This window comes from Phyllobates terribilis, unplaced genomic scaffold (assembly GCF_046119375.1).
Source record: "Phyllobates terribilis strain yellow unplaced genomic scaffold, ASM4611937v1 Scaffold_9__5_contigs__length_417890890, whole genome shotgun sequence".
Taxonomy (NCBI): Eukaryota; Metazoa; Chordata; class Amphibia; order Anura; family Dendrobatidae; genus Phyllobates; species Phyllobates terribilis.
In genome coordinates, this window is record NW_027362769.1 from 177,497,177 (window position 1) to 177,508,783 (window position 11,607).

Consider the following 11,607-nt stretch of genomic DNA (forward strand, 5'->3'; position numbering starts at 1 on the left):
GATTCTTGCTACCAGGCTCTGATTCTTGCTGCCAGGCTCTGATTCTTGCTACCAGGCTCTGATTCTTGCTGCCAGGCTCTTATTCATTGTGCCAGGCTCTGGTTCTTGCTGCCATCCTCTGATTCATGGTGCCAGGCTGTGATTCATGCTGCCAGCCTATGGTTCATGGTGCCAGGGTCTGATTCTTGCTGCCAGGCTCTTATTCATTGTGCCAGGCTCTGATTCTAGCTGCCAGGCTCTTATTCATTGTGCCAGGCTCTAATTCTTGCTGCCAGACTCTTATTCAATGTGCCAGGCTGTGATTCATGCTGCCAGGTTATGGTTCATGGTGCCAGGTGCTGATTCATGCTGCCAGGCTCTGATTCTTGCTGCTAGTCTCTGATTCTTGCTGCCAGGCTCTTATTCATTGTGCAAGGCTCTGATTCTTGCTGCCAGGCTCTGATTCATGGTGCCAGGCTGTGATTCGTGCTGCCAGGCTATGGTTCATGGTGCCAGGTGCTGATTCAAGCTGCCAGGCTCTGATTCTTGCTGCCAGGCTCTGGTTCATGGTGCCAGGCTCTGATTCTTGCTGCCAGGCCATGTTTCATAGTGCCAGGTTCTGATTCTTGCTGCTAGACTCTGATTCTTGCTGCCAGGTGCTGATTCATGGTGCCAGGCTTTGATTCTTGCTGCCAGGTTCTGATTCATGGTGCCAGGCATTGATTCATGTTGCCAGGCACTGATTCATGGTGCCAGGCTCTGATTCATGGTGCCAGGTTATGAGTCTTGCTGCCAGGCTCTGATTCATGGAGCCAGGCGCTGATTCATGTTGCCAGGCTCTGATTCTTGCTACCAGGCTCTAATTCTTGCTGCCAGGCTCTTATTCATTGTGCCAGGCTCTGATTCTTGCTGCCAGGCTCTGATTCATGGTGCAAGGCGCTGATTAATGGTGCCATGCTCTGATTCATGATGCCAGGCGCTGATTCATGCTGCCAAGCTCTGATTCTTGCTGTCAGGCTCTGGTTCTTGCTGCCAGGCTCTGATTCTTGCTGCCAGGCTCTGGATCACGGTGCCAGGCACTGATTCATGGTTCTAGGCTCTGATTCTTGCTGCCAGACTCTGATTCATGGTTCCAGGTGCTGATTCATGGTGCTAGGCTCTGATTCTGGCTGCCCGGCTCTGGTTCATGGTGCCAGGTGCTGATTCATGGTTCCAGGCTCTGGTTCATGGTGCCAGGTGCTGATTCATGGTGCCAGGCACTGATTCATGATGCCAGGCTTTGATGCATGGTGCCAGGCTCTGATTCTTGCTGCCAGGCTCTGATTCATGATGACAGGCTCTGATTCTTGCTGCCAGGCTCTGATTCATGGTTCTAGGTGCTGATTCATAGTGCCAGGCTCTGATTCTTGATGCCCGGCTCTGGTTCATGGTGCCAGGCTTTGATTCTTGCTGCCAGGTTCTGATTCATTTTGCCAGGCATTGATTCATGGTGCCAGTCGCTGATTCATGGTGCCAGGCTCTGATTCTTGCTGCCAGGCTCTGATTCATGGAGGCAGGCGCTGATTCAAGTTGCCAGGCTCTGATTCTTGCTGCAAGGCTCTGATTCTTGCTGTCAGGCACTGATTTATGCTGCCAGGCCCTGGTTCATGTTACCAGATGCTGATTCATTTTGCCAGATGCTGATTCTTGCTGCCAGGCGCTGATTCTTGCTGCCAGGCTCTTATTCATTGTGCCATGCTCTGATTCTTGCTGCCAGTCTCTGATTCTTGCTACCAGGCTCTAATTCATGGTGCCAGGCTCTGACTCTTGTTGGCAGGCTCTGATTCTTGCTGCCAGGCTCCTATTTATTGTGCCAGGCTCTGATTCTTGCTGCCAGGATCTGATTCATGGTGCCAAGTGCTGATTCATGGTGTGAGGCGCTGATTCATGGTGCCAGGCTCTGTTTCATGGTGCCAGGCTCAGATTTTTGCTGCCAGGCTCTGGTTCATGGTGCCAGGCTCTGTTTCATGGTGCCAGGCTCAGATTTTTGCTGCCAGGCTCTGGTTCATGGTGCCAGGCTCTGGTTCATGGTGCCAGGCTCTGATTCATGGTGCCAGGCACTGATTCATGATGCCAGGCTTTGATGCATGGTGCAAGGCTCTGATTCTTGCTGCCAGACTCTGTTTCATGGTGCCAGGTGCTGATTCATGCTGCCAGTCTCTGATTCTTGCTGCCAGGCTCTGATTTTTGCTGCCTTGTACTGATTCTTGCTGCCAGGCTTTGATTCTTGCTGTCAGGCTCTGATTCTTGCTGCCATGCTGCTGATTCTTGCTGTCAGGTGCTGATTCTTGCTGCCAGGTGCTGATTCTTGCTGCCAGGCTCTGATTCTTTCTGCCAGGTGCTGATTCTTGCTGTCAGTTGCTGATTCTTGCTGCTAGGTGCTCATTCATGGTGCCAGGCTCTGATTCTTGCTGCCAGGCTCTGGTTCATAGTGCCAGGCTCTGATTCATGCTGCCTGAAGCTTATTCATGGAGCTAGGCTCTGATTCTGGCTGCTAGGCTCTGATTTTTGGTGCCAGGCTCTGATTCATGGTGCCAGGCTCTGATTCATGCTGCCAGGCTCTGATTCATGGTACCAGGTGCTGATTCATGGTGCCAGGCTCTGATTCTTGCTGCTAAGCTCTGATTCATGGGGCCAGGTACTGATTTATGGTGCCAGGCTCTGATTCTTGCTGCTAGACTCTGATTCTTGGTGCCAGGTGCTGATTCATGGTGCCAGGCTCTGATTCTTGCTGCTAGACTCTGATTCTTGCTGTCATGTGCTGATTCTTGCTGCCAGGGGCTAATTCATGGTGCCAGGCTCTGATTGTTGCTACCGGGCTCTGGTTCATGCTGCCAGGCTCTGATTGATGGTGCCAGGCTATGATTCTTGCTCCCAGGCTCTGGTTTATAGTGCTAGGCTCTGATTCATGCTGCCAGAAGCTTATTCATGGTGCCAGGTGCTGATTCATGGTGACAGGCTCAGATTCTTTCTGCCAGGCATTGATTCATGGTGCCAGGCTCTGATTCTTGCTGCTAAGCTCTGATTCATGGTGCCAGGCTATGATTCTTGCTCCCAGGCTCTGGTTTATAGTGCTAGGCTCTGATTCATGCTGCCAGAAGCTTATTCATGGTGCCAGGTGCTGATTCATGGTGACAGGCTCAGATTCTTTCTGCCAGGCATTGATTCATGGTGCCAGGCTCTGATTCTTGCTGCTAAGCTCTGATTCATGGGGCCAGGTACTGATTTATGGTGCCAGGCTCTAATTATTGCTGCCAGGCTCTCAATCATGGTGCCAGGTGCTGATTCATGGTGCCAGGCTCTGATTCAAGGTGCCAGGCTCTGATTTATGATGACAGCCTCTGATTCTTGCTGCCAGGCTCGGGTTCATGGTGCCAGGTGCTGATTCATTCTGCCAGTCTCTGATTTTTGCTGCCTTGTGCTAATTCTTGCTGCCAGGCTTTGATTCATGCTGCCAGGCTCTGATTCTTGCTGTCATGTGCTGATTCTTGCTGCCAGGGGCTAATTCATGGTGCCAGGCTCTGATTGTTGCTACCGGGCTCTGGTTCATGCTGCCAGGCTCTGATTGATGGTGCCAGGCTATGATTCTTGCTCCCAGGCTCTGGTTTATAGTGCTAGGCTCTGATTCATGCTGCCAGAAGCTTATTCATGGTGCCAGGTGCTGATTCATGGTGACAGGCTCAGATTCTTTCTGCCAGGCATTGATTCATGGTGCCAGGCTCTGATTCTTGCTGCTAAGCTCTGATTCATGGTGCCAGGCTATGATTCTTGCTCCCAGGCTCTGGTTTATAGTGCTAGGCTCTGATTCATGCTGCCAGAAGCTTATTCATGGTGCCAGGTGCTGATTCATGGTGACAGGCTCAGATTCTTTCTGCCAGGCATTGATTCATGGTGCCAGGCTCTGATTCTTGCTGCTAAGCTCTGATTCATGGGGCCAGGTACTGATTTATGGTGCCAGGCTCTAATTATTGCTGCCAGGCTCTCAATCATGGTGCCAGGTGCTGATTCATGGTGCCAGGCTCTGATTCTTACGGCTAGACTCTGATTCGTGGTGCCAGGTGCTGATTCATGGTGCTAGGTGCTGATTCATGCTGCCAGGCTCTGATTCATGGTGCCAGGCTCTGATTCATGCTGCCAGGCTCTGATTCATGGTGCCAGGCTCTGATTCTTGCTGCTAGACTCTGATTCGTGGTGCCAGGTGCTGATTCATGGTGCTAGGTGCTGATTCATGCTGCCAGGCTCTGATTCATGCTGCCAGGCTCTGATTCATGGTGCCAGGCTCTGATTCTTGCTGCTAGGCTCTGATTATTGCTGCCAGGCTCTGATTCTTGATGCCAGGCTATGGTTCATGGTGCCAGGGGTCTGATTCTTGCTGCCAGGCTCTGATTCATGGTGCCATGCTCTGATTTTTGCTGCCAGGCTCTGGTTCATGGTGCCAGGTGCTGATTCATGGTTCCAGGCTATGGTTCATGGTGCCAGGTGCAGTTGCATGGTGCCAAGCTCTGGTTCATGGTGCCAGGCTCTGATTCATGGTGCCAGGCTCTGGTTCATGGTGCCAGGCTCTGGTTCATGGTGCCAGGTGCTGATTCATTGTGCCAGGTGCTGAATCATGGTGCCAGGCACTGATTCATGATGCCAGGCTCTGAGTCTTGCTACCAGGCTCTGGTTCATGGTGCCAGGCACTGATTCATGCTGCCAGTCTCTGATTCTTCCTGCCAGGCTCAGATTTTTGCTGCCCGTTGCTGATTCTTGCTGCCAGGCTTTGATTCTTGCTGCCAGGCTCTGATTCTTGCTGCCAGGTGCTGATTCTGGCTGCCAAGTGCTGATTCATGGTGCCAGGCTCTGATTCTTCCTGCCAGGCTCAGATTTTTGCTGCCCATTGCTGATTCTTGCTGCCAGGCTTTGATTCTTGCTGCCAGGTGCTGATTCTGGCTGCCAAGTGCTGATTCATGGTGCCAGGTTCTGATTCTTGCTGCCAGGCTCCGGTTCATGTTGCCAGGCTCTGATTCATGGTGCCAGGCTCTTATTCTTGCTCCCAGGTACTGGTTCATGCTGCCAGGCTCTGATTCATGGTGCCAGGCTCTGATTCTCGCTGCCAGGCTCTAATTCTTGCTGTCAGGCTCTGATTCACGGTACCAGGCTCTGACTCTTGCTGCCAGGCTTTGGTTCATGCTGCCAGGCTCTGATTCATGGTGCCAGGTGCTGATTCATGGTGCCAGGCTCTGATTCATGGTGCCAGGCTCTGATTCATGGTGCCAGGGTCTGATTCATGGTGCCAGGTGCTGATTCTTGCTGCCAGGCTCTGGTTCATGGGGCCGTCGTGTTGAGCAGGGGACGGACACAGATACTGACCTGCCACCTGTGCTGGAGCCACGCTGCTGGATTTCTGCAATACCACAAATATTTCATGTGATATGAACTTCATAGGTGGCTTGAGGACTCCGCCATCAGTGCAGTCTCATTGTGCATAAATTGGCCAATTCATGTGTGCCCATCAACCGTGGCAAGGTGACCTCCCATCTGATGGGTCCTGTTCTATGCTACATGCCACTTTTGGGCTACAAGCCTACAACTAAACGGACAAAACATGTCACTTCTGGGCTAAAACGACTACAATTTAAATGGGCAGGTAGAACTGGTTATACATCACCTGCTGGTTAAGGGAGGAGCGCAGAGGCAGACAGGAGGCAGTTACAACCTCCTATAGTAATATTTGGTTAGAAACCTGACCAGCACCTCTTAAGTGTGAACAGGTGCCAGCTGTAGAAACTGCAGCGTTTGATGGGCACATATGAATTGGCCAATTTATGCGCTAAGAACCTTAGTTTTTTTGTAAGTACAGCTTACTGGGTAATAATACAGTTTAGATCCAATGTTTTCATTGTTTTTGTGTATCTTGGCCCTTACAGAGTGCTACTGCTCTTTCTTTATGTATATTATGCAGTTTCTGCAGCGTGCACCTGTTCACACTTAGGAGGTGCTGGTCAGGTTTTTTACTATACAGTGCAGCCTCATCATCAAAGTGGGGTCAGAAGTCATGAAGTGCTTAAAGGGACAGGACAGCTAAAACTGAGGTTAAGTGTTGGCCTCCAAGACAGTAACACACATGATAGGTTTAGGTACATAGATAGCATCACAGAGGAGAGGCTTAGATTCGCTGTTATACAGTACCACATTTTATTGGCTTAGATACACAATGGCTTAGCAGGCAGATTAACATTTAATAGGCTTAGATAAACATGTATGAAGTATCACATGGAATTGGCTTGGATGCTCAATGGCTCAGTAGTCAGTATCACAATTGAAAGGATTAGATACACTAGCTTAGCAGACAGTATCACACATGATGGGATATGATACAGCATCTCAACAGACAGAATCACACATAGAAGGATGAGATACATCAACTCATCAAATAGTATCACACAGGGGAAGATTACACTGTGTTCCAAATTGTTATGCAAATAATATTTTCTCAGATTTTCCCAAATTACCTATATGAATTGCAGTCATTGTAATTTTCCAGTCAAATAACTATTAGAGACAATTGAAAGGTTTTTGTACAAACTGCCGATGATAACAGGATATTTAAAAAAAAATAAAACACTCAAACTGCACTCAAAATGCATGTTCCAAATTATTATGCACAGCAGAGTTTTCAACCTTTTCATTTTAATAAAGAACAAAATAATGGTCATTTTTGAAATTATAAGCATTAGCAGGTTATTACACACTGAAATCAGTTTTCAACTCAAAACTTTATTCTAGGTGATGTTACATTTGCACATAGGCCCCCTTGTTCGAAAGGAGCTTCTGAACTCTCTCGTCCAGTGAATTTGTCAGGTTTTAAATGGTTTCTGCTTTAATTGTTTTGCATGAGGACAGAATACCCTACCAGAGCTGTTGCTTAGATGTGAGCTGCCTCCCGCCATCATAGACACTCCTTTTGATGATGCTCCAGAGGTTCTCAATGGGGTTGAGGTCAGGGGAGCATGGGGGCCACACCATAAGTTTGTCCCCTTTTATGCCCATAGCAGCCAGAGATGCAGATGTGTTATGTGCAGCATGAGACGGGGCATTATCATGCATGAAAATGATCTTGCTGCGGAATGCACGGTTCTTCTTCTTGAACCATGGAAGGAAGTGCTGTTTGAGAAACTCAACATACATTATGGAGTTCATCTTTACCCCTTCAGGGATCCTAAAAGGGCCGACAATCTCTCTCCCCATGATTCCAGCCCAAAACATTACTCCACCTCCTCCTTGTTAGCGCCGTAGTCGTGTTTGCATGGGGTGTCCATCAACCAGCCATCCTCCACTCCATCCATCTGGACCATCGAGATCATTTTCATGCATGATAATGCCCAGTCTCATGCTGCACATAACTCATCTGCATCTCTGGCTGCTATGGGCATAAAAGGGGACAAACTTATGGTGTGGCCCCCATGCTCCCCTGACCTCAACCCCATTGAGAACCTCTGGAGCATCATCAAAAGGAGTGTCTATGATGGCGGGAGGCAGTTCACATCTAAGCAACAGCTCTGGGAGGGTATTCTGTCCTCATGCAAAACAATTGGAAGCAGAAACCATCCAAAACCTGACAAATTCAATGGACGAGAGAGTTCAGAAGCTCCTTTCGAACAAGGGGTCCTATGTGCAAATGTAACATCACCTAGAATAAAGTTTTGAGTTGAAAACTGTTTGATTTCAGTGTGTAATAACCTGCTAATGCTTATAATTTCACAAATGACCATTTTTTGTTCTTTATTAAAATGAAAAGGTTGAAAACTCTGCTGTGCATAATAATTTGGAACATGCATTGTGAGTGCAGTTTGAGTTTTTTATTTTTTAAAAAATATCCTGTTATCATCGGCAGTTTGTACAAAAACCTTTCAATTGTCTCTAATAGTTATTTGACTGGAAAATTACAATGACTGCAATTCATATAGGTCATTTGGGAAAATCTGAGAAAATATTATTTGCATAATAATTTGGAACACAGTGTAGATACTCAGGGACACAGTACACATGGGATAGACTAAAGGTATGTGCAGACTATCCGGAGCAGCCTCCGGATTCCGCTCATTATGAGCGCCGGACTCTTTTTTTTTTTTTACACAGGCGGGCTTTCCTCATAGAGATTAAGTCTATGGGAAAAGTCCGCATGCAAACCCGCCAGAGAAATTAACATGCTGCGGATCTGGAAAGACGCGCAGCATGTCAGTGTCCGCGGGTGAGCCGCAGACGCACAGTGGACATGGGATTTGTATAAATCCCATCCACTATGCTGTAATATCTGGTCACTGCAGATTGCACACAGCGCAAGTGTGCTGCATCCAATCTGCAGTGAACAGTGATGGTGTGAACATACCCTTAGATGCACAATGGCTGAGCAGAAAGTATCAGATATGATAAAATTACTTAAATTGGGCAGTAACACAAAACATGTGCTGAGATACCGGGCAACGGTTCAGCAGACAGTAACAGACATGATAGGTTTAGATACACATAACAGACTCAGATACATCAGTTCAGCTGACGCAAAAAGGCTTAGATACAAAATGGCTCCACACCACAATATCAGGCTATGTATGCTTAGATATAAAAGAGCTGTACATCGGGGCCAATGGTATCACACATAATAGGAGGAGATACACTGGGAAACAGACAGTATCCCACAAAAATAGCTTGGATACACAATGGCGGAGCTTACTGTATCCCACATAATAGACCAAGAACCTCTGCAGCCAGTATCACATGCAGTATGATACGCTCAGATACATTGGCGGCACTTCAGCTTAGATGCACATTGGCTGCACTTCAGCTTAGATGCACATCGGCTGCACTTCAGCTTAGATGTGTGTCACCCTGGCCTGGATGCCACAAATGTATAATAAAGCTGTGTCTGAGAGCAGGAGGGAGGTTCTCTGGTCAGGGACCATTAGCATGCAGCACCTCCTGTCCCAGGCCAGTAGGGGGAGCAGGCTGCCCCTATAAAAGCTGGAACTGGGGGCAGGGTTAGAGAGAACTGGACGACCTGTCTCTGAAGTGAGAGGCGTCCGAGAGAAGGGAGAGCCAGTTCAGCTGAAGCTGAGGAGGTCGTGTGGCAGTAGAGGAGCCATGAGCCAGGGACGGAAGGCGAGGTGAGCCTGTCCTGGCTGAGAGAGAAACTGATCTACCGGACTTTGGTGTCCGAGGCTGTTAGGATTCCAAGTCCTACAGCAAATAACCAGACCGCAGGGGATTGTATGTCCCTTGGCCTAAGAAGCCCGGAGGTTCCGCCACAGCAGAAGGGACCAGCAGAGCTGCACCAGGCCAAGAGTAGAAAGGGACACAAGTTGCAAGCCATACGGGCGAGAAGACACGGTGAGCTCAGGAACGTGGGCTATTACACCACGAGGAGGGAAATAGCCAGGAAGAGCGCAGAGAGCACGGTAGGCCTACACCCTCACTCTGACCAGAAGGGCTTCCCCCTTGTTCTCAGAAATCCAGGCCCCCTCCTAGCCGGGACTGTTTTGGGTCATTTCACCTGTTCAAATAAAGACCCTGAACTGTTTAAAAGGCCTCCGTTTCCTGGCTATTGCGGTCGGAATCATCCCCTCCATCATCCATCTATACTGTCCTGGGGCCACACTCCTCCCGTGGGGAGTTATATTATTCAGTGCTGCACACTTACATCTGCCCCAGCAGTCTGCACTGCAGCGGCGGTTATCCCTGACCGCAATCCACGGGTGGCGTAGTAGGAACTTCCCCTATATATATATCAAAAGACGGTTCCCCTTTAAGCCTGACACCCTGAGCACGGGACCGGGTCGCCACTACTACTCCCCATCCGCATCCAGATTCCCGGCCCTGAGTACCCCACGGCCCAGGGGGCGAGTCAGATGCAACTTGGCTGCACTTCAGCTTAGATGCACATTGGCTGCACTTCAGCTTAGATGCAACTTGGCTGCACTTCTGCTTAGATGCACATTGGCTGCACTTCAGCTCAGATGCACATTGGCTGTGTGTCACCCCAGGCCTGGATGCCACAAATAGTTAAAGGCTGTGTCTGAGAGCAGGAGGGAGGTTCTCTGGTCAGGGACCATTAGCATGCAGCACCTCCTGTCCCAGGCCAGTAGGGGGAGCAGGCTGCCCCTATAAAAGCTGGAACTCAGGGCAGGGTTAGAGAGACCAGGACCCACTTCTGAAGCATCAAGAAGGGTTCCCAGAAGAGAGGGACAGGTCAGCGGCAGCTGAGGAGTCCAGGAGGCAAAGGTGGAACAGAAAGCCAGGGACAGAGGCGACGAGAGCCGGTCCTGGCTGAGAGAGAACTGAACAACCGGACACTGGGGTCCGAGGCTGTCAGGGTTGCAAGCCCGGTAGCAGAACACCTACCTGCGAGGGATTTTAGGTCCCTTGGCCTGAGAAGCCTGGAGGCTCCGCCACGCAGAGGGACCGGTACAGCACGGAGAAGCTACAGGTATCTAAGGCCCGAGTCGCAAACCATACAGGCGTAGTACACGGCCAGCTCAGGGACGTGGGCTATCACACCACCAAAGGGGGAGATAGTCAGCAAGGGCAGAGAGAGCACGGTAGGCCTACCCACTCACCCTGACCAGTGGGGCTCGCCCGAATGTTCTCAGACACCCAGGTCCATTCCTACCCTGTACTCCTGTTGGGTCAGTGATAATATCTACAGTAAAAGACCCTGGACTGCATTATTGGACTCTGTGTGATTTCTGCTGCGCCTGCACCATCACCCCCAGCATCCTATTACACCGCCCTGAGGCTACACTCCTCCTGTGGGGAGTTATCCTATCCCTGTGCTGCATACCAACATCAGCCTCAGCGGTCTACCTTGCAGCGGCGGTCCTCCCTGACCGCAATCCACGGGCGGCGTAGTCGGACATTCAAAACCTACAAATAGATTGCCACAGCACTTGGTCTGACCACCCTGAGCCACGGGATTGGGTTGCCACTACTACCCCCAACATTGCACTGAAGCCCGGTTCTGAGTGCCCCACGGCCCAGGGGGTGAGTCAGCTGCACTTCAGCTTAGATGCACATTGGCTGCACTTCAGCTTAGATGCACATTGGCTGCACTTCAGCTTAGATGCACATTGGCTGCACTTCAGCTTAGATGCACATCGGCTGCACTTCAGCTTAGATGCACATTGGCTGCACTTCAGCTTAGATGCACATTGGCTGCACTTCAGCTTAGATGCACATCGGCTGCACTTCAGCTTAGATGCACATTGGCTGCACTTCAGCTTAGATGCACATTGGCTGTACTTCAGCTTAGATGCACATTGGCTGCACTTCAGCTTAGATGCACATCGGCTGCACTTCAGCTTAGATGCATATTGTCTGAGCAGACTGTATCACAGGATAATACAACAGTATAACAAAATTGGCTCAGATGATTTAACATAAATTTTTCAATTGGTAGAATCACAGCGGCTAAAAAAGCAGTATCACATGTGATAGTCTTAGATACATCTCGGTGCTCGCTTTCACTGTAGATTACTGTAATTTTAAATATTTGCAAGTTCGTAACTTCACGGCTCCAGGTTGCAGAAAACTTTGAGCTCAGCACTTTGTAGATCT